This window comes from Toxorhynchites rutilus, chromosome 2 (genome assembly GCF_029784135.1).
Source record: "Toxorhynchites rutilus septentrionalis strain SRP chromosome 2, ASM2978413v1, whole genome shotgun sequence".
NCBI lineage: Eukaryota > Metazoa > Arthropoda > Insecta > Diptera > Culicidae > Toxorhynchites > Toxorhynchites rutilus.
The window spans coordinates 187,808,880-187,830,555 of record NC_073745.1 but is presented as its reverse complement, the minus strand read 5'-3'; the positions used below and the strand labels follow the sequence as shown (position 1 = coordinate 187,830,555).

The window sequence follows — 21,676 nt, the reverse complement described above, 5'->3', positions numbered from 1 at the left end:
ACGGACACCTCTGTATAATTGATAAATTACAATTTATTTTAAATTTTAATGATGTACAAACTTGCAATACCTTTGACATCTACTGTGCACACATAGCAGCTTATCTGGTAAAATTGTGAATAAAAACAAAAAAAGTAATCTATAAGACTCTGAATATTATGTACAAACTTATCAATACCTTTGACACCTACTGTGCACACATAGCAGGCTATCTGGTAAAATTGTAAATAAAAACAAAAAAGTAATCTACAAGGCTCTGAATATTATCGATTGCTTTTTGGAGTATTTTTCGTTATGTGAATGTTTTACCATCACGTCTCTTCCAGTTCATCGAACCAGCGGTGTCATATTTACTCCAAAAAGTCACAGGAGGACTGCGTCCGAAACACGACCACATAGTTAACGTAGGATTCCGTTAAGCTATCTGTTGATTTTGGATATGTTTAAAGAATTACATCGTTAAACTCTTTGATAATGATTTGGTGGCCTCCTGAAAAGGGCCGTTTTGTTTGGTTGTTGGGTATTGTTTGTTCACATCACCAGTGTTTACCGAGTGATGATGACAGAAGGATAGTAAACAGTCATTGGATGGTGCGTGTCAGATAAAAAATAGCGGAGTGGAACGAGTTATGATGAAAACCGCCCTATGTGATCCTAGACGAGATGCCACCTGTTTTATGAATGGATGAATTAAAGAAAAAAAAACTCACCAATGTAATATAAGATAATTACCAATGCCGAACACAATTATCAATTTTTCCAATTTCCAATTTCCAATTTCCAATAGGAAGTATTCCGTGTCGGGCACACGTACAGAGCATTGAAGACTGCAACATCCCAATTATGAGAACACTTGTAATACTAACCTCGAGCCAACCACGAGTAATCGGTTACATATTACTAACATAGTTGTAAGCAAACATTGTCGAAATATTGGACTCCCGGCCCCGTCAGGCTGACGCCATATGAGCCTTAATAAAAATATATGTTTTGGATAAAAAAAATCAAATTTTTTCATCTGTAAAAACATGTTACTTTAATATAGAGAAAACATATTTGAAATGGAAAAGGTAATTTTCTTTTATAATTTCTTATATAATTTTATTCAACCCAATGCGAATTTTAATTGGACTAACAACACTTAATACTATATGTAGTGCAATCACTTTTCTCAAAAAAATTCTTATCTTTTCCAATTTTTTCGCCGTATAAACTTTCCTTTGATGAAAATGAACGCAGACAGACAGACAGCTTAAACCAAACAAACCGTTCTCGAACGGGAGAACACCTTGGTGTGCTCATTTATGAAAATTGAAATGAATCGTTTCATATATTCAATTTTAACACAACTGCTACCATATGCAATTTTACACTTACACTTGTGCTAAATTTTTCACAATACACGATCGGTCATTGATATGAAATTTCACGAAGCAACCAACATTAAAGTTCCAAATTTGAATTTTATTTGCTAGAATTAATCGTATCACTCACCTTACTTGCAATATAAAAAGTTCCCCCTACTTTCATGTATTTGCAATTTCGATTTCCCCCAGGCAGCTTGGTTTTGATGTCTCTGTTAGGGAACACATTTCGGTAGTAACAAAAGTTCCCCTTACTTTCATGTATTTGCAATGCCGAATTCCCCCAGGCAGCTTGGTTTTGATGTCTCTGTTAAGGACCCGCCGCATGTGTCGTCAATTTCGATCAAAATTTCGATTTTTGAATTGTTCAATAGTTAGTTTCATGGCATATATTATTTTCTTCAATAAAAAAAATTGTTATGGAGTGCGAAATCGATTGACGCAAAAATTTCATCAATCCATCATGAAATGACTGAGCAATAAGCGTTTGAAATTGGACAATTTTCACGATGTGCTCGATTTTCGATTTTCAATTTGTACCCCATTATGTTCCCGAAAGACGTAATCCTACGTCAAAAACAGGAAGTGGGTTATATCTATGGTATAACCGCAAGGGTGACGTAGGACTATCGTTGATTTAGAGATCATTTGTTTGAAGTTGAATCTAAATCCATCCTGAATGAATGAATAAATAAATATTTGGGTGACTTCAAAAACGAGAGTGTTACGTTGGAGACTCAAGGTTTTATGCATCCAATATTGGATACAAAAAACCTTGTTCTGAAGAATAATCTTCAGAAGCTTTCCTGCTAACTGCACTTGATTGACAAATCACAAAACCAAATGTATGTGGTCGCAGTATTATATGGATAGAAAACATTAAAATAAACTCGCTTGAATGTAATTTTCAATTCCAAGGGGAACTGGCAGATTATTTTTCAGCAACGATCATTTCTTTCCAGGTTTCCTCTCGATAACCAGCAAACGAAAAGAGTTGCGCGCGTGTATGTGTGTGTGTGGCGGCTGCTTCTATGTCTTCCCGAGGAACCGTATTTCGATGCTGATACTCTCTTGGTCACGAGAGTATCAGCATCGGCTTTTCTGCGCTCCCTCACAGTTAAAACAAACTGATTGCATTTCAGGTCAGGTCAGGCCAGGTAATGAATCCCTCGATCCCTCGCCGTTCAGCTCGTTCAGTAACGATGTTGTCTTGTCGATGTCCTCAGGTGTCGTGCACAAATTACGTAACGCTAAAAATCCGAATTTTGAACCACCTCTCCCCCCCCCCTTTCGTAACGCAATTTCCTATCTCTAATAAACAGAAAGTAACGCAACATCTAACCCCTCCCCCCTTATCGCGTTACGTAATTTGTGCACGACGCCTCACGAAAAATGAATCGGTTTCACCACCAGAATATCATTTCAGTATGCTTTTCGTGCGTGATTGAATCGAGAGAAGGTGTGGTTTACGATGGCAATTTGGAAGACAAACTAGAGGAGAATGAACTCTCTGAGTATGAAAATTTCGGCGACTGAGCAATAATCGATCGAAAATTATATAATTTTCGCGATACGAAACATTTTCCGTTTTTCATGTTATGCATCCAATATTGGATACGAAAATATCCTACTGATGGGAAAGAATAATCTTCAGAAGCTTTCCAGCTAATTACACTTGATTGAAAAATTACGAAATCAAATGTAGTTGGTCGCTGTTTTCGCCATATAATTAGAAAACATTAAAATAAACTCTTTCGCATGGATGTATTCTTCAATTCCCAGGGAACTGGCAGATTATTTTTCAGCAACAATTAGATCTTTCCGGAATTTTCTCGATGCTGTATGGCATCCAAACGAAAATTCTCGTTTCAGTTTGGCCTGCAAAAAACTTTTCTAAACTCTAATCGGATCATCGGATCAGCAATTTGGTCGACTTCCGATAGCGATGAATTTCACGCAAAGTTCCCGGTCAATAGCGATGTGGCTTCTTCACCTATCCTGCGGCTGGTGCGCTTATCCGAGCTGCTTTCGTGTGCCTTACAACTGAAAGACTAACTAGCTATTTGCTTGGTCCCAAACAAACGAGTCGTCACGGTGCGAGAGTAGAGTAAGAAATGAACGAAAGCAAAGGAAGCGTCATTTTATAAACCATAAAAGTATAGAATCTAAACCCCACCCTTATTATATTCGTTGCCTACCCTGAGAGAGAAACGAATAACATCGAAGTAAGTATACAGTAATGTATTTGAATCCGGACACTTTGCGTTACATTTATTTACAGTATGGTATTACCGCAGCCACAACATTTTCTGCATGTTGAATTAATGCGATTGATAAGTAACTATCAAGAAACTATCAGTAACTATATTAGCAACTATTAATCGCATAAATTCAACATGAAAAAAATGTTATGGCTGTGGTATGATATTGAATGTAATGCAAAGTGTCCGGATTCAAAAGCATTACTGTAAAAAAGAGTTAACTCGACTGAAATTTTTTCGGTTCGGCCTGCAAAAACGAAATTAAGAGCCCCCGCCGACTGCAGACTGACTTGTCGACCGATAGTTCGGTCGGCTTCTTAATCAGTACGGAGAAAAAAAGTCTGTAGTGTTAAGCTATTGAAACAATTTTTCGACTCAATAAATAGCAATCATATAACTCTTGGACATTTTATCTTTTGTATGAAATGATTATCATACTGTTCCGTTGATCTGAAGCAGAATGAATCACGCTTAAAGAAGGAATGGATTTTTTCTTGGAATTTAGTCAGCAGAAATAATGCCCTTTCCCAACAATTAAAAACGACAAACGGTAAACAGTTTCATCAAAGTGATTTCTTCGATATGGGGATATATTCACTACATCATGTCATATATTTCATATTTTTCATTATGAAATGCACCATGGCACCTATCGGTATCGAATTATCATCGACACCACGCTAAATGCTCCTTTCAGTTCGGCCTGTAAAAAACTTTTCTGAACTCTAATCCATCAAATTTGGAGCCCTGAAAAGGGCTGTTGATTATATGCTAAGCTAATATAGCACGCTCTCCTAGGATACGATGGGCCAGCTGGATGTCTTTGGGCATGATGTGACGCGTTTTGCATGTATAGCACACAAATTGGTATCTTCTAATAAGCCTCCTGCAGCGTCATAACCGCGGAACTTTGGAAGCGCAAGTCGGTTTTGAAGTCCTGAGCAATTCCACGAACCAAATGCTGCAAAGGTAGCTTGCGGATCAGCAATTCGGTCGACTTCTGATAGCGACGAATTCCATGCGAAGTTCCCGGTCGATAGCGATGTGGCTTCTTCACGCTTCCTGCGGCTGATGCGCTTATCCGAGCTGCTTTCGTGGTGCCTTACCACCGAAAGACTAACGAGCTGTCTGCTTAGTCCCGATGAAACGAGTCCTCACGGTGCGAGAGTAGAGTAAGAAATGAACGAAAGCAAGGGAAGTGTCATTTTATAAAACATAAAAGAATCGAATGTAAACCCCACCCTCTTTATTGTATAAGCTTACTGTATACTCACGAATATAATAAGGGTGGGATTAAGATTCTATACTTTTATGGTTTATAAAATGACGCTTCCTTTGCTTTCGTTCATTTCTTACTCTACTCTCGCACCGTGAGGACTCGAGCTCGTTAGTCTTTCGCAGACAGCTCGTTAGTCATTCGGTGGTAAGGCACACGAAGTCAGCTCGGATAAGCGCACCAGTAGCAGGATAGGTGGAGAAGCCACATCGCTATCGACCGGGAACTTCGCATGAAATTCGTCGCTATCAGATATCGACCGAATTGCTGATCCGCAAGCTACCTTTGCAGCATTTGGTTCGTGGAATTGCTCAGGACTTCAAAACCGACTTGCGCTTCCAAAGTTCCGCGGTTATGACGCTGCAGGAGGCTTATTCGAAGATACCAATTTGTGTGCTATCCATGCAAAACGCGTCACAACATGCCCAAGGACATCCAGCTGGCCCATCGTATCCGAGGAGAGCGTGCTATATTAGCTTAGCATATAATCAACGGCCCTTTTCAGGGCTCCAAATTTGATGGATTAGAGTGCAGAAAAGTTTTTTACAGGCCGAACTGAAAGCAGCATTTAGCGAAAATCGTGGTTTCGATAATAATTCGTTACCGATAGGTGCCATGGATATGGATTTCCTTATGAAGAATATGAAATACATGACATGATGTAGTGAATATATCCGAAGAAATCACTTTGGTGAAACTGCATTATAAAATTATTTGTGTACGAATGCCGCAATCGATAGTCGACTCTAATTTGAGCTGGGTAATTTCCTCGGAGGACTCGATTCCTCCTTTGAGCATTAATAATCTCTTTCTGGCAAAACGATGTGGTATGAATCACATTATTTGAATGATAGAATGAAGAAGTTTTCTGCCAATTTCCTGCAACCTCCAAACGTATCTTTCTCCCGTTTGTCGTTTTCGCGTTCGCTAATCCTTTCTCACAACACCCATTTCTAGTTTGAGAAATTGTTGAGTAAACATTGTTTGCCAGTGCGTGTAGAGCGGGAATTCCTAAAGATTCATTGCACCTCTAATAAATTGCCGAAAGACGTGGTCTTACGTTGATCGCACTTGATTGAAAAAATCCAAAACGAAATGTATTTGGTCGAAGCATTATATGAGTAGAAAACAAATAATCGCTCGAAAATGACTTGATTTTCGCGATGTGAAACATTTTCCGTTTTTCATGTTATGCATCCAATATTGGATACGAAAATTTCCACTGATGGGGAAAAAAATATTCAGAAGCTTTCCTGTTAATTGCGATTGATTGAAAAATAACAAAACCAAATGTATTTGGTTGCAGTGTTATATGGATAGAAAACATTAAAATAAACTATTTCGCATGAATGTATTTTTCAATTCCCAGGGGAACTGGCAGATTATTTTTCAGCAACGATAGCAACGAGAATTCCGCGCGTGTATGTGTGTGTGTGTGGCGGCTGCTCCGATGTTTCAAGCGGAACCGTGGCATCACTCTCCTCCTGATGGATTCCCTTTTGGCCTTAGTTGCACAAACAGGCTCTTGGTGACACCGTTCATCAGCGCTTTCATGATAAACGAAATTAGCTTCACAACAACAGTGACAACATGCTCCAATCGCTGTTCAATCATAACTGAGTGGGTTTACGAGCGGCGCTCGCTTATATACCGATTTTTGATTTCAATAGCCTGTTTTGAAAGCAATTTTAAGACTATTGAAACAAGTTTTTGGATGAAAAAGTAACAAGTATATGACGCGTAGACATTTTATCTTTCAAATGAAGTGTTTATCATACCATTTCGTTCAGTTGTTTAAGAGCTATTAACGCTCAAAATCTCGGTCTCCAGCGTAACGCTTTCGTTCTCGAAACTTTGGTTTTACACCCCGGTATAGAAATGAAAGACGTAGTCCTACGTCAAAAATTGACGAAAATAACATACTAACCATGTCGGGCAAGACGGACACTCCGCCGAAAAAAGACAAACATTTTGTTTTGAAAACAATTTGATTATCTCCCCCTTCTTTTATTTAGAGATGTAATCCGAATATGTCATTCCAATTGCCAATTGCTATTTTAGACATGAAAAAATGAGAAAAATGTCAAGCCCTTTAGGTGTTTTTAGTCTAGCCTTTTTGTTAGATTATTTCGAAGGCATATATGAAGACCTCCAAAACTTATCGAGCACATAAACTTGAATTTTCAGTTAGTGTCCATCTGTCTCACCCCAAGTGTCCATCTTTCTCACCCCAAGTGTCCATCTTTCTCACCCGAAGTTTCCGCCAAGTATCCGTCTTTCCTGACTCAATATTTTTTTTCAAAGATGCCGGACACATTCATTTTTCAAAATATCCTCCTCAAAGACAAATTTTATTGGGTTGGGGAAAAAGAAATGTCGTATATGTATATACGTATACGTATATGGCAACACTTAAACATATCTTGTGTTGTACTTATCGCATCGGGTCATACTATACGGCTATTTAAAGACGACAATCTGTGCTACAAGTGTCGTTTTGACAGTGTTGTGATTGTTCTTTTCAGTCTCAAGTTATAGCGCGGCAAAGATGAAGTCCACCAATGAAGAAATTCGCCATATTTTATGTTTTTACTACCTGCGAGGTAAAACTGCAACGAAGGCGGCCGTCATTCATTCATTCATTGAATTCAACTCATTGGATTATCTTCTTGAACCTTAATTTTCAAAATATACCATAAATCTCCTTTCGGGTTAAGGTCAGGAGATTGTGCTAGTCACTCCAAACTGGCCACAGTAGCTGAGATTTTTCTTTTTACAAACCAATTTGATACCAGCTTCGAGGTATGATTTGAATCACCATCTTGCTGGAATGTGTACCGACGGACAAGCTTCAGTTTTTGCGAACTTCCTGGAAACTTTCGCTTTTTTTTCCATTTGTCCAGATATACCTCTTTTGTTATTATCCCGACATTGAATTTGGGTTCTCAGGCACCACACGATGCCATTGAGTTCCAAACCATAACTCTTCCTGCATGATAAAGAATAGTTGAGTCGCTTGGCAAATTATGTTGCAATAATTTATCTCCTACATGTTTGACTGTTGGCACTCACTTTTTAGGCTTTCGCCGGTTCGTCGCCATTCGCTTATGATACCCATATCATCAAATCAGGCCCACGTCTCACGTCTTTGGTCTCATATGACCAAATTACCTTCATCCATTCATCAATCGTCCAATTAATGTGATCTTGTGCCTACCGCAATTTCTTAAGTGCCACTCGACTTGTTCATGAATTCGATTTCACACTGTTTGAGGTGGATGGAAAGCTTCTGAAATTAAAAGTGTTAAAATTTCACATGGCACAGATTCGATACGTAGTGGAACGCTGCCAGTGGTATCGTGCAGCTCCAAAGATGATTCCGTAGTACTCCTTTTTCAACCCTTTACCTTTCAATGCATCCATTACCTATCTAATAGAGCCATAAGCGCTGGGGAGCGATTTCACATGCCTCATCGAAGGGGTATACACATAGATGTAGTGTAAAGTCTAACAGCTCACTGAAGAAGGCATACGATGATATATCGCTCTCAGAAGAGCACCGCAAGAGATCTTCACGATTAACGGTACGAACGTCAAGACGCCAGTAAAGAGTTTGACGAAAAACCTTACTATGAGCAACAGTCTTACGGACGCGAACCCTCAAGATGTTGTGCTGTGTCAGCTTCATATATGGGATAATGTTGGAGGCGGATGGTCTGCTCTTTGGAGATGACGCTCGGAACAACAATTTCGCAAGTTTTTCGCAGTGAGGTAGAAGATTCTAAGAACGCGTTATCATGACATTCCAAGAGACGGTTAAGGAACAGAACGGTCATTTTTTTATTGAATAATGTTAATCATATACATTGAATGGAATCATCTGAAAATCAAATGAAAAAAAAAACGCATTCGCATGATCAACCTGCGTAATAAGAAGTATCAAAGTGTGTATTCCTGCGCATATAAATTCCGTGGTCGATTGCCTTCATTCGAAACAAGAACAACAAGTAGGAGAAAATAACACGTGACACTCGTCATTCATTTCTAACATGCCGTCCAGCCGAAGTTATCACAAATAAATAAATATTGATATAAAAAATCCACAGGTCATATGATTCCAACCGCGAAGCTTAATGGTATCGAAAAATTCAGTCCAACTGATTCCGGGAGTACCAAAGATAACAATCGATAGCAGCGGAAAAATTTTGTGCGTCAAGTTCATGGCATTCAACCGCCCAATAATCCATCGTCGTAAATATCTGTGGTCTGACAGGAACAGTCTGGTGTGTAACAAGTTCTCCAATTGAGTTGCACACAAATAAATTAGTAGCATTGAGACGGTGGTTCCTTCGAATTTATCGGTCACATGGATGATACATTTTCGTAAACCGACCGCTTATCATTCTCTGCCTGCTGCCCCTTTATCGGGTGTCGATGGAGTTTCGGTAGCAGATGATAAGAGTGTTGTAACTAATGTGACGTCGTTCGCAGCACGCTCCAGATTGTGTTCATTTTTCAAGTGCGAGGAGAGTCACGAAAGCGGACGAAAGATTCACAGCGTTTTAAGCTATGTTGGGCTGTAATAATTTCTTATCAATACACAAAATTCGAATGCATAGCGCGTCAAATAGACTTCGATGACTTTTGATTGATTCCATTCATGTATTCTGTTGGTTATTTGATGATTAACCAGAATTGGAAAACAAAATTATCGGCACTATTGTTGATAACAAAACTTTTCAACTCTTCTTTTTGTGTTTTACCCTTATCCAGGACTACCAACCACAGTGAGAAACTACCTGTGTATACAGAAATCACTTCACGACACTGCTTACAGAGCTAATTTTAGATATTATGGCAAGATAACATGTTCAGAAGCACGGAACAAAAACGGAAGATAATTAACAAATCAATGCCGCTGATTTTTATCAGATAACTTAACACGGAAAGCTTCCCGCTGGCGATATCTAACCGCAGGAAGTGTTAATCATAAGTGAAGACGATCAGGAAATTTAGAGCACTTGATTACAGTAGCTGGTTACTATTGTTATTACTGATATCATTACTTATGGTGGGCATACTGTGTACTGTAGCGTCGAAAACGTCCACATCCATATTTTAATCTATAAATAGATCTAGAGCTTTGGTAGACTGCACAATTCGTAGTTGCTTTTCGTGATTGAACAGAACGTGCGAAATTGTACAAAGAACACACTGAATCCAAACCATTCTTATTGTGCAAGTTCCGATGATTCGAGCTTTAAATAATCAATAACAACGCCACGGGGCGTTGGCGGAAAAGAAGGAAGGAAAAATTGTTAGTGGGAATGGATTCTTGATTCGCTGCGGTAATGGATATGATACGGTAAACCCCGTGAATCTCTATAGACTTCACTGGTTTAATTCTCGAAACCGCATCTGTAGCACATGTGAAGCATCAGGATTGAGCGGAAATACATTATCCGCAGGCATATGGTTAGACATGATCCGCGGAACCTGCCGCCAAATGCAGCCAGATTTCGGTTACAAAATCTGGATAACCTGTTCTTCCATAATCCAGTTAGACCGGACAGCGCAGACAGTTTATCTCCATCGCTGATGATTGTTGCGTGGACGTAGTTATTCTGTAACAACACAAAGATGGTCAATAAGGGCCCTGAGTTTTGAACTCACGATCGATCGCTTACTAAGCGAACGCGCAACCAATGTGGCTACGGAGACCCCCTCACTTTGGATCCCTTCATGGTATAAAATTAATGTTCGTAAATTTAGGAGAAGCAGTTTTGTAAGTTTGGTCATTACAAAAAAAGTGATCACAAGAAATATTTACACCATCACATTCACTAGGTTGGCAGTCAAAATTTGACGAAATTGGATGATGACACAATTCATCTAAAACGTTCTTTTCTAGAACTGGGACTACTACCAATACTTCGACTAAATGCAAGACGTATGCACGGTTGGTCGAGTGTGAAAAGCACCCTCGGGTGTCTCGCGGGATAGGGACCTCATTCTAACAACCTGCCTAGGCTAACTGCTCCGAAATACCTAGATTCCATGAAACCAATAATGGTTTTACGGTAACGACTTTTAGCGCAAAACGAATGACAAGAATTGGAACATGGAATGTATTAACGTAAGCTCAGCAAGAAAATCTTGTACAACTTGCCAGCGAGGCGCGACACTTTTTCTTCTTCCTCTTCTTCTTTTTCTTAAATGGCACTCATGTTCCTAGAGGAACTTCGCTGTCTCAACATAGCATTACTTGCGTCATTTTTATTAATTGAAGTTGAGATTTCTATAACAAATAACACGCCTTGAATGCATTCTGAGTGGCAAGCTCTAGAATATGCGTGACCACAGTGCAATTCGGAGGAAATTTCTTCGACGAAAAATTCCCCCGACCAGAACGGCAATCGAACCCGAACCCCTGGCATGTTAGGTGTGACGCTAACCACTCGGCTATGGACATACCGAAAATCAAATCAGCCACATTTGCATCAGCCGAAAATGGAGACGGAGCCTTCTTGATGTTTGGAATAAAAGAAGCGCCGATATCGCGTCTGACCATCACCTCTTGGTTGGCGAGATCCACCTGCGCATTGTACGGATTCAACGACAGGTGGCTGGCTCGGCTTGGACGGCGATTCAACATACGCCGACTAGAAAGCTGTGGAGAGGTCGTTCGTTGAATAGTTTGAGACTCGAGCAGAGGATATTCCGAAAGGTGGCATTGTAGAAGATGTGACAGTCGTTCACCATTGGCAAAAGTGATGACTGATCAAGCAAGACCGCAGACAAAATTAGTCATCTGCCAATTGACAGGGTCATTGTAAGCTCCGTATCACCTCATCTGAGGGACCCCGCGTACTTAACAATGAACCGGTTTGAGTAGACGAGAAGTCGCGTCCATAAATAGCGAGACGTGCCGTCGCTCAAAGGGACAGGGAACAATTGTACTCGGCCTGTCTGCATTGTTCCCTTTTGTCCGTTGTATGTGGTCTTTCTTTCGGTCGGTGACCGTCTCCGGAACAACAAGTGCGCGTCGTGTAAAGAAAATGTCTTTGATTTAAATATGTAGATAGGTGTAGTTTTTAGTAATGTTAAGTGTTGTTGGTTTATTAGGTTTTGTTAAATGTTCACGTTGTTGATAGCTGTGAATCAACATCGTTAGTATAGAAAAAGTTAATAAGAAAAGGTATCTGGAAAAATGGATTGAACGCGGACGCCACGCCAGCTAGTCGGGTTCGACCAGTTGGCCTTTTCTTCATTACATATAAACGAGGACGCTAGAAGATCAGAAAGGACACGGCATAAAGAGGCTCTGCGAAAGAGACGAACAGAACCCCCCAGCAAGAGACGAAAGATCAGACGATTGGGGATCTTGATTTCCTCCAACGCACGCAGACAACCGAAGCCCATTAGAATCAGACGCTAGTACGGTGTGTTGTAAACACGAGCAACTTATAACGACCCTGAGTAATCCCAAGCAGCCTGTGAAAAACACGACCGGACAGTTACTCACTGACCTCACCGACCTGCTGAGACGCTGGTTTTAGCACTTCGAGCAACTTCTTCAAGTTTCGACGTCTAATCAGCCATCAACATCTCGGCAGAATCCGCCAAGGGTTCGGCGCATCACCAGTGTCAACTCCCATCACTGCAGATCGAAACAGCCATTCGGTGTATGAAATCCAACAAAGCTCCCGGTGTCGGTCGCATATCAACAGAGATGCTCAAAGCTGACCCCATCCTATTCGCACGAATGCTGCATCAACTTTTCTCGAATATCTGGGACACCGCAACATTTCTGACCGACTGTGTGCGATATGGCATCATGTCACTGTGTATTGTTCTGAAAGTTCTGTGCAAAGTTATCGTAGAACGGATACAGGAGAAAATTGACGCGACTCTCCGACGGCAGCAGGCAGGATTCCGTGCCGGAAGATCTTGTGTGGACCATATTGTCACGCTTCGCATCATCCTGGAGGAGGTCAACGAATTCCCAGAGTCACTTTATTTGGTTTTCATTGACTAGGAACAAGATTTTGGCTGACTCAATCATCTTAAAAATCTGTGAGGCACCTTGAGACGCAAAGGAGTTCCAGATAATATCATCAACCTCATCGAAGCGCAGTACGAGACTTCTATGTGCAGAGTCTTGCATAGCGGAGCCTTGCCCGACCCGATCCAGGTAATCGTCGGTGTGAGCCAAGGATGTATACTATCACCGTTACTGTTCCTCATCGTAATGAACGAGATGATGGCGGGTGCCATTGTTCACGTACCGAACCGTGGGCTACTCTGGCAGCCTGTTGCCATGGAGCATCTGAACGACCTCTAGCTGGCTGATGACGTAGCACTACTAGTACAAAGGGCGCTCCGATATGTAGAGTCTGAATGACCTTGCCGAACGTTCCTCTGTGGCAAATTTAAAAATCAACGTCAACAAGATCAAATTCTTGGATGTAAACGTGGACAATCGACCCATCTTCACAGTAGCGGGGCAAGCAGTGGAGAACGTAGGAAGCTTTCAATATCTTGGCAGCCCGATAGCATCGGATAGTGGTACCAAGATCGACATAAATGCACGGATCAAGAATGTAAGAGCTGCTTTTGCGAGTTTACGAAATTTGTGGAAATCTAACCAGCTAAGTTTTCGCCTCAAATCCGAGTCTTTAACTCGAACGTGAAATCCGTGCTGTTGTACGCCAACGAGACGCGATACATAATTCGTGCCTGGTGGCCTCACAACTGGAACTCGAACGGCTGGTTCCATCGTCGGTGTCACCAGAAGCCGATATCAACCGAGATTCGAGAACGCAAGTGGAAGTGGGTCGGCCACACACTGCGAAGGAGCGGAAACGAAATCTGCAAACAAGCACTGGGTTGAAATCCAGCAGGACACCGCAGTAAAGGCAGACCCAGGGGCTCGTGGTGACGCAGCCTCAGCAAGGAAATCAAGGAAGTCGACGCGAATCTTACCTGGACCCAGGTAAGGTTTTTAATATTAAAATCAATTTTTGAGTAAGATTGTTAACAGAGTGTTATTTTTTCTAAATAATTCATTTATTTTCCAACAACTTTGTCAAACACCATAGACATCTGAATTTTGAGTTACAATTTTTCGAAAGAAAGGTCAATGATTTTGAATACGCCCTTTTTAAAAATCAGTTGTAATTTAAATTGGTCATATGAAAATGAAAATTGTGATTTTAGGTAGTTTCCATCATAAGTACTTATGAGTTTAAAGTTTAAAAAAAATCGGGTCGGATCGGCGGCCGGTTGATTTGGGGTGAAATTGCTCTATAGCTAGATAGAGGTCCTGATACTAAATGCGAAAGACGCTTCGAGACGATGGAATACAGATATAGAATAGATAATACATTCCATTTATTGTGCCAACAGCGCGGTCAATTTCAGACTTATGTGCGTCAAGTTACTTAAATGACTAAGCTCATTTATTGACAGAACTTGACATTATTTTATCCATCACATTGAAGCGGTTATCGCGTGCAGCTGTAATTACAACAAAATGCAGGTTTAAAGATCGTGCGATCAGCGCATAAATTTCACTATCAATTGTTGATAGTCCATCATATGATCACCATGAAAGTGAAATCTACTGATATTGACTTGATTGACATGTGTATTGCCAAAAAGTCACGCGATTACATGAAGCTGTCGAAAAAAAACTGTCATAACAAGTGTGAAACACGTGTTTGATAAATCAAATTGAATTGCTCTTGATTACCGGTATCAGCACGAGAAGCTTCTATTGGTGTATTAATTTTAATTAAATCCTGCTTGACACATATTGAGATACAATCTTCGACTATCTACAGCTATAAATCGAACGGGAATAAAAACAGATTACACGTAACAGCACCAATAAAATAAAAGTGAGGCGTTCATCTGCTCCATCTAAGAACAGAAGTTTTAGCAGTTCTGCTACGAATGTAAAAGAAAATGTAATCACAATGTTCAACTGATCTCCCAATGGAAGCAAACCCAGTCGGCATCTTTCAGCCGCCCACTACGCTATTTAGTTTGCATTCGGCTGACACAAGTTAAGTACAGTCGGACTAATGGTATAGTTATGGTACACATGGTCAGTCACGTGGTCAGCCGGCAAATCGGGCCATGACAGGGCGCAAACAAAGGAGAAAAAAAGTACGATACACGGTTAATGTGGCGGAAAGCGCATACCGTGCGGAGAAGTCACGCGAGCTGTGAAATCCGACAAGTGAGCACCAATAAGTCAATAAGTTTTACAACTAGTGTTGGCAGAGCAAAGGGCTGAGAGAAAAGTTGATAACACGACTCGGAAGTTTCGACGAGTGTTGAGGAAATGTTTGTAAATAATAATATCAACGTGAGGAACATCAAGTAAACAAGCACTGATATGCATCTCTTGTAGATATACATCAAGGACGAGTGAGTGTGCATGTATACTCAAATGGTATTCACAATACTGGACAGTATTTTGTATCGAATATAGAGTTTATAGTTGCAAATGCAACAAAAAGTATAAACTTGTCTGTCGGAGTGCAATGATTTAGGATCAAGGATTTAGAACAACAAACACGTACGCTATTCGCGCTACTTCAGAAGGTTTCCCACGTATTCCAAGATCGCCTTGCATATTTGGTCGGTCGCCTACGAGAGAATAATCACGGCTAGACAAATTCCATGCCTAATTAAATGTCAACGATGCGATTATTAGCGGTACATTCATCGATCATTGAGTCATGTGCAATCTTTTAGTACTCGGTGTATCATTACGATTACGTAAGCCGAAGCTAATCGTTGCTATTAGTAAAAAAGATGATGTAAGGGCGTTCATCTGAGCTTTACTAGGATGATATTGGAGGTGGGGCAAGGGTTGTAGCGTTTTGCCCAATAAACGGATTTAATTGCAAAAGGCGCACCAACTATTTTACTTATCGTAACTACTGTGTTTAGTACACTCGGTGACACGTTTAATGTACAATCCCAGCGAATCGTCACGCGATTGATAGTGCGGTTTTAAAGTTGTTTACAGTGGAAAATGGAAAGTAATTATTGTTAAAATTATGACTTTTTGGGATGATTGTGTTCGGTATTCTACTTGCTTCTGTTGAAAGCAGTGCATATTAGAATCTGACCATCAGTGGAAATGTTTTTACAGCGTAAGACGTAAATCACAAAAGACGGGTGGGTAATGTCGGTGACATAACCGGAGTGACGTAGGACTATACAAACGGGACAGCTTTTGCTAAATATATATTTTAAATATATTGTTTTATTTTCTTCTCCTACGTGAATAGCTACCTATCTACCTGAAAAATGGATTAGTTTACTGTTTACTCTTTATGAACATGTTGGGGGTACTGAAAAGAACCTTTGGTGTTGTGTTTTTGCTTTTTTTTTACAAACTTCTTGATTTTTTTCTGAAGGCTTTGTACTTATTAAATGTTCAACGCCGGGCATCTTTCGGCGTATGCACATATCGTACTATCAAAATGATGGCTGTGATAGGGAATGCATAGGTGGTCATCAGCTCATTCACTATCATATATTTCACTATTGAGCACATTACCTACCGTACCTTAAACTGTGGTTTCGGAGACGAATGAATTGTAAGATTTGTAGTCTCCGCAAACAAAGTAAATAAAAATGAAAAAGAACTGAGGTCTTGGAGACGAACTCTACGATCTGTCGCGAAATAAACGAGCTATAAGCGTTCTGAAAAACCAACAGTAAATACAGGGACGGATGACCTTCGGATTAAAGTCCTTTAAAATAAGAACAGAGCAGCAGGAAATACATAGCTCATCGTGTTTCTCCTTAGTTATTTCTCTATGCAATGCAGATGTAACGTCAGTCAATTTTCAACATCAGTTATCAACCAAAGAAAGCAGTTCTTGCTACCGAGAAAATTCGTTAATGCCATCTTGCATACAATGTGTTGTAATTTGAAGCCACTTTTAATTCGGAAACCATACATGGGTTTGTGAAAACTGAATGATCAATTTAAAAGACCTCAACCACCAATAAGTTCAAGAACAAGCATAAACAAAAAAATCAGTTTATATTATATGTCATATTATGTCACTTTAAAATGCATTGGTATTGTGAAAAACTTTTAATAACTCTTCTTTGAAAGGTTTAATGGCCCTGAAAAGCGCCGTGTTTTACGGTGGCTGGTTTCTTTCTTCTACCTGCTGCCGTTTGCCACTCGCTGAAACTAGTTGTTGCCTTGATAAGCGCCGAACCGGAGCTGCTCTGTTCTTGATGCGTGTTTTCTGACTGTCGTGAGCAGCTTTGCAAGCCAACTCGAGCACTCCGACGGTCGAAACTCTATATTCGCTGTTAGGTATACTGGTGCTCCGGCACCAATCCGTTCGGCCTAGTTACCCTTGTGGACCAATCAGTGAATGCGACCAACATGGAACTGGAGACCTGCACGGTTCGAGTGAGACTTTGCCTTTCCCTTAACTTGTCCTCCTTTGTTACGTCCACACGTCCACGTTGCTGCTTGTTTTCTTTTTATGAGGTAATGCGATGCGATGTTAAACGATGCCGTACAACCACACTGGTTTACGGTTTGAAAGAAAATGAGATATTTTTTCGGGGTCCGCGCGTTTTGTACTCTAGCGGTACACACTCACAGGATAGAGATAAATCGGCAGACTCAGCCAAAGGGGCGAGTCCAACGAGACGAACGAATGAGCGTTAAAAGGCAGCGATAGCAAAAAAATATATTCATCACGATTTGTTCGCTCGTTGGATTCACATTAGAGATGTGCCATCCGCTCATGAGCTGTTCCGAAGAATCGACTCTTTGAAGTGAGTTGACGCGGAACAGCTCGCAAAAAAAAAACAAACAGCTCTTCAGCTCACTTTGATGATGATGAAGGAGAGAAAAGAGCTGTAGAATTGAAGAGAGTGTGTGAGCTGTAAGATTCAAATGAACTGACCGTCTCTCGCTCTTCGTGTTAAGACATCAGTTTAGTTTCATTTGTCCCTCGTCTTTTCAACTGTTATATTCGCGTTGACGGCATTGAGCTTTGTTTACCAGTTTAGGGGGCGCCAAAAATAATAATTGGCTCTCAGGCAGAATGAACACGTTTTTAAAATTCAAATTATTAATGAAAATTAACTTCTGTGTATCAAATGAGTATTCTATTTCAATGAAAAACACTTTGTTTGCAGGCGGTGCAAAAATCTCATAAGATTTTTTTTTTTGAAGAAAACTTTCTATTGTTAATGTAAAGCCTCAGTAAAAATGTCGGAAATGTTGTACTCGCCGAGTCTGTTGTAAATAATAGTCTGGAATACGTGTTTCAAGTAATTAATAATATGGTGTGAAAAATTTCATTTGAATTTTAACATTTTCAAACTGGCTTCGTGGCTATCGAGTTTGGGACCCAAATTGAAAGTCGGCACTGACAACTGAGCTGAAGAGCTGTTCATAAAGAACAGCTCATTTAGATGAGCTGATATGATCAGAGCTGTTCATCATGATGAGCTGATTTGCACACCTCTAATTCACATGCAGTTGTTTCTAAAGACGCGTCCACATTACGTCGAGCGGCCTTGGCCGCTCGGTAAAGCCGACTAAATGTGAACGTACCGCCCGGGCTTGCCGACGTGCCGAAAACCGACTCGAAACAAACCGAACCCAACCCGAAACAAGTGGGTCCGGTTCGAGAGAGTCGAACCAAAACAAAACAAAGTAAATTAGCGTTGACGACATTGTGCTTCGTGTGTTCGTGACGGCTTCGTACATCCGGTGGGGCTTCGGCTTCGTGCACCCGATTTGGCGCCCACATTACATAACGAACCGAATATGCCGCCAGGTATAGGCCGATCGGCATCATTCGGTATAATGTGGACGCGCCTTAACAAATACGAAGGCACCGAAGACTAGTGGAATAGTGGAAAAGCCGCCAAAAAGTTCGGCACGGCGCAGTAGAGTATCTCGGAAACCGACAGGAAGAAAGAGAAGGAATCATATGCTATCTACATCATAAGGTGCTGAAGCAGGTTCATTCCGACATCGGTTTCTCATCGAAGGCGATGAGCGTCATGAGCTTCGTCAATACATCTTTGAGCGTATCGTAGCGGAAGCCTCGCGTCTGATCCACTACAATAAGCGGTCAACCATTACGGCGTGGGAAATTCAGATTGCAATCAGTCTGTTGCTGCCCGGTGAACTTGCATGCGGTTTTCGAAGGTACCAAAGCGGTGACGAAGTATACCAGCTCCAAGTAAAGAGCGTTTTCCGACTGCTGATCCGGAAGCAAACCCTAAAAAGGGTCCTTTTCAGGACCATAAAATCATCTTTAACCTAAAGAGTTTATTATTTTGTTATATCCCCATCTTGTTCGGCTAAACCTTCCTGTTTATCGATTGCGTTTGCCACTCGCCACAGCTTTCACAGTTGGAAAATTTCTTCCCATCCAGATTGTGACATGTTGTACAGTAAATTACACTTAATGCGACTTGCCGAAGCACCACTCAGTGTCGCATTGGAGGCGATTTTAACCTGTAATTGAACATTTGCGATGACAGTGGTACAGTGTCGACTTCCAATGTGTGGTCATAATTTGGACCCCAATTTCTATGTTTACAAAAATGTACAACTAAATATGTTGCATTACATGTCCGTCCAATTAGCTAAATGTCGAAATAAATGTAAATATGTAAATGTAAAGTGCACTTTAAATCTGGAAACAATTTAAGAATTGGTGAAAATTGAATGATTGCGAAAGTCCACAACCATCAATAAGCTCAGAACAACTGACAAATTCACATACTCATCATATCTTGGCAAACAAATTATGAAAAAATCAATTTGTGTTTTATTATTATTTTAGAATGCATTGAACTGTATTTCGTAAACTCTTTTTTGAAAGGTTTAATGGCCCTGATAAGCGCCGTGTTTTATGGAATGGTTCCAATTTAGAAAACTTAGTACTCGTGGTTTTGAAAAAAACCATTTCGAACGCCCTTCATGCTTCATGTATAAAGAGCAAACTTTTTTCTTCTGCTACCTGCAACTACCTGCAACTGCTTGTTGTGTTGTGTCCACGGAACCGATTGTGGTCTGTTCTGAATGCGGGTTTTCTTATCGTCGCGATCCTCCTTTGCTCCTTTACCATGTCCAGACATGGCTGCTTGTGTTGGTTTGTTGATGTGATGTGATGCGAAACGATGTGGTGTACGGTTTGGATGAGAAAGAGCGTTACGGCATCGGAGCGGGGATTTTTAAGCTGACTGGCTGACTCGAGAATTACGCATGTGTGAGACTGCGACCAATGTTTCGTTCTTTTTTTTCTTTTTCCTTTCCAATCGTGCTTCATTGTATTTCGCTGCTGCTCTGGTTGCCCGTTTTGGTCGGTACGATTTGAGGAGCACAAAATGAACCAATAAAAAATGGGCACATAGTGTATTTGGACAATGCTTGATATTTCACAATTATTCAATTATTTACTTTTTTATTACTCAAGAAAAATGAAATGTTATTCGTTATGATAGATGCGTAGATATATTTCCTATCAATTGATGCAAACACCTTTGCGATCTATTGAGAAATGCCCGAGTTATAAGCGTTCCAAATCTTGCATTTTTTCCTACTTGTTCAGTGCCTAGATTTTCATTTCACCCCCTATATCTTCCGGTTAGACGTAGTCCTACGTCAAAATACTATTGAGCGATTTACACAACAAATGAAAGCCTTAAACACTTGACGTATAGGTTCCTCAGGTTCCTCAGGAATTGAACACATACATACGGATTTCATTTATCTGAATTAAGTTTTTATTGATTTAGTGTGGTTGTGTATTTAACTCTGATGAGCTTTATTGAAATAAATACATTATTCTTGTGCGTTCACTTCTAACCCAAAAATTCTTATCTTTAATGGGAAAATGAATAGGAAAATAGCGAAAGCGACATACAAGTTATGAGTTATGCATCGATGATATACTGCAAATTTCATTTCGAACTGAAGTAAGCGAGTTTCACAGAACTGTCCTAATGCAATAATGAACCAATGGACCGCAAACTCACTTAAACCCTGTTGCGTAGCATTGTTGTGCGCAATTGCCTCCACCGTATCTCTCTCTTGTTATCCAAGGAATGAAACAAATAATCGCTTGTAAGTGATATAGATCAGAACTGGTCCGAACCGGATCCGACCACAAACTATTCGATCGAAGGCGAGATGTAAAGTCGACACATGACTCCCGTCGTCGGAACGGAGACAATTGATGGGAAATTGTTCCATGCGAACACTTAATTAAGTGTCGATCACTGAAAGTACCCTGATGATGATGGTGGTGGTGGCTCTGATTCAGCTCAACATGTGCTGTGTCAACATGATTCTATTTTTTCAACACCGGCAATAAAGCAAACAAACGGGAAGCGGGGCAGTAGCAGCAGTCAGTGCTTAATTGAGCTCAATTTAATAGCAGTAATATCAATTGAAATTCGAACGAACAGCATACGACAAATCAATAAAACGATGATGATTGTTCAAATGTTGAGTACTCTCGTGATCGCTGAGCGTACAAGTTGTCGTCAATAGTTGTTATTTTTGTTGCTCTTATACGATTCCAAATTTTTATTCATTTATCGTGTTAGAAAAACCAAAATTTTTTATTAATCTGTATTTTCTGTCTGTATCCCCAATATTCTGGACATCCAAAAATTGTAATAAAACAGCATGAAGCTTCATATTTCCAGTGTAACTATTTATTTCAGAAGTATGGGATACAAATCCTACA

At 40.4% G+C, this 21,676-nt stretch overlaps 1 protein-coding gene across 5 annotated transcripts in view; it reads right to left on the bottom strand.

The window, feature by feature from the left end:
• The window catches only part of LOC129771119 (anion exchange protein 3), a 147,989-nt gene that overhangs the window by 111,204 nt on the left and 15,109 nt on the right, over nt 1-21,676 (bottom strand). The gene's annotated exons all lie outside the window — the stretch shown is intronic.